Below are 2,972 nucleotides of genomic sequence, written 5' to 3'. Positions count from 1 at the left end.
GAAGAAGTTGCAAGTGGCACATAGAGTGGAATTAAATGTCTGAATAAAAGGTAAGGTAGACCCATGTCTTCAGACGTATTTGTTATGTTTATTTTAAAGACTGTTGCAACTTGCAATATTGTAAAGGTTAAATGATAATAAAGTCCAGCATCGATTGTTAGCCAAGTAGCTCTAGCAGCTAACGTTAGGTTATTGATTAGCAATCGTTATGCTAGTCCATGTTAAGTCAATCCTGACCTTACATTAACACACTCTGAAAAACACTGGCATACATGTAGAAACTAAAATATTCTAACGTTACGTCATCTCGTATTACTATGTGGGTAAATCCGCATTTTGGGTAGCTGCTAAAGTTTTAGCTATGGACAGCTAACGTTAGCAAGGTTTGTGGGAACTGGTATGACCTTGTAGTGCTAACAAGGTATGAAATGCTAACGTTATGGCTCAGGATGTCAAAACTACAAACTACTATCTACGTTACAAATTACGATAAGTTACAACACTATCTAACTTACTATAACTACTATAAATCATGATAACCACCGTTATTTATTTAGCAGCTGATTCACTTTTACTTGCATAGATAACGGTGACCGTTTTATTCTGAACAATCGGTGGTTACGTTACAAGCCATAATAGACATAAGGTCAGGTAACGTGAATGTAGTCGTTTTTGTTATAGGCCTATGCAGTTATATCTCTTTTGCTCCAAATAGTCTAGCAAGTTAACGATGATGAATGAACTTAATGCATTTAGAAGCTACCACGCTGCCAAGGGAAAACACATTTGCATTCCGAACGCGACACTAACGTTAGTGAATAGAGTTTGATGAAACGATATTGCATGCAGTTAGTAGACCCAGTGTTGAACTAGCTTCTACATCTATGCACAACGTTATGATGATCTTTTATAGTTTATAGAGTGTGTAGTTTTTTTTTTGGGGGGGTGCAGGTTAAGCAATAATGTGACGCATTAATGAAACAGTAATCAATGCTGCCATTTTGATAATAACCTAAAGTAACATTTCGTTTCTGACCAGTTCGCTAACGTTAGTCACCCAGATTGTGTGTTCTTATTTTGGAAATGCTGAATGATTTAAAAAATAAACAGTATGGAAGTTGAAATAAGTTATGTGTTCACAATATGGTGTGAAATCAAATTTATAATAATCTATTTTGTTGCAGCTACAAGGTTGTGGATTGCTGCTAGACATCCAACGTTGGAGGTTTTTGCAGAGTTTACACGCTTTGTGGACATGCCATATTTGGTGAGTGCATATTGTTTTGGGACAATGAAAATAATGAAAGTTGGATGAATTGTCTTTAATCCCTCTGATATCATTCTAATTTTTCAAATGACCTATTTGTAATAAAAATAGTAAAATAAAGATGAAAATAATGATAGTTGGATGAACTGTCTTTAACCCCTCTGATATCATTCTAATTATTCAAATGACTGTATTTTGTCCATTTATGTACTTTGACACAGAATTTGGAAAGATGTTTCCTGGAAAAGCTGCTGTTCATCCGAAAATGGGAGGGAATGTCCACAAGTGAACCTGCAGCTGCCTTGCCACCAGTTCCTGAGCATGATTGATGGTAGGAGGAATTATCTCTATTAAGCTTTTGTGCTACAGTGAATGAATGCAATTTATTTTAACAAGAAAGTAAGAGTTTACTAAATTTGTTTGTTTTTATAGTTTCATGTTACAGAGCTCTTCATAAGCTTGTCCATCTGCTGCCCCCCACTGCATCAGGCAGGGGCAAAGGGAACACCAAATGCAGTGTGAAGTCAGCTTCGGGCTACATTTTGGATATAAAACCGGTAGGCCCCTCATATAGTAAATGTTTCTTTTGTGTGCTTACAGGACGGAACGCCTATATTGTATGTTTTATGGTGCAATGTTATATCTGGTATAATGTTAAATGAGTATTGTCAATTTGTAAATTGCTTGAAACCCTGCATATGTCTAATGACTTGTTTATGTTCTTGTTCTTTCTTTAAAATAACAGACTGGAACCAGCATTTCCAGTGTGCTGAACAATCCTCCTGCTAGACCAGTAGAACATCCCCAGCCCCACTTGGTGTGCATTGGAGATCCCTCCGCCTCCGCCCAATACATCATTGTTGCAGAAAACGACAAACTTGCCATTCCTCTTAAGGAAAACGGTTTGAGAAGTTATGCACATTTCACCAGAAAGTGAAAATCAAAATGTTTTTCTTAAGGATACTTGTTTTTCCATAACCATTTCCATGCAATTGCTGTCCAGAGAACAGAGGACTTTAAACTAATTAGTATAAGAGATTTAATTGATTTTAGACCAATACATTTGATATTTTTTAACAATGATATTTTTGTAAACCCTCGTTATGAACTTGTGTAATGTTTATGTGTACAATATTTGTAATAAATAATACATAATTTCACATTAGGCTGTCAGGAATTCATCTTTTATTGCACACACTATTTGGTTTAAATAATTTCATAATTGTCTTATCTGCTAAGATCCATAAATATACTAAAAATATAAATAAAACGACAACATGCACTTCATTATGCTGTGATTGAATTGACATTGTTGTTTATTATTGCTATTATCCTTCTAATAGTCTGACCAACATCTTAATTTGCTCCCTGTTAAATGTAAGTATTATATTGTCTTGTATTTGTATGTGGCTTTGGACAAAAGCATAACCATAACCAAATGAAAGTAACAATAACCAAATTGACAAATTGTGTCAACTATTTACACACAGGTGTGTTAAAATATAAACACAGTAACTGTGTTAACCATAACCAAATTGTGTCAACTATAACACACAGGTGTGTTAAAATATCAACACAGTACATGGGTTTAACACAAAAAATAACACAAAATGTGTTGTCCTTACCTAAACACATTGATGTGTTAAAAATGTGTTGTTTCCAACACATCCTTTTTGAGAGTGTACATTCACAGTAATCATACGTA

General features: G+C 34.7%; 1 long non-coding RNA gene across 1 annotated transcript; it reads left to right on the top strand.

Moving 5' to 3' along the window:
- On the top strand, positions 1 to 1,797 carry LOC143126222 (uncharacterized). The gene is made up of 3 exons (XR_012987420.1): positions 1 to 50; positions 1,489 to 1,598; positions 1,700 to 1,797. It is a non-coding gene; the product is annotated as an uncharacterized LOC143126222 (long non-coding RNA).
- The last annotated feature ends 1,175 nt before the right edge of the window (positions 1,798 to 2,972 follow it).

This window comes from Alosa pseudoharengus, unplaced genomic scaffold (assembly GCF_046254945.1).
Source record: "Alosa pseudoharengus isolate Yale_2024_CS ecotype anadromous, Long Island Sound unplaced genomic scaffold, YU_APseudo_1.1 YU_APseudo_1.1_scf_1, whole genome shotgun sequence".
NCBI classification, from domain to species: domain Eukaryota; kingdom Metazoa; phylum Chordata; class Actinopteri; order Clupeiformes; family Clupeidae; genus Alosa; species Alosa pseudoharengus.
The sequence above is the reverse complement of the archived record's forward strand: the minus strand, read 5'-3'. Positions and strand labels throughout refer to the sequence as shown.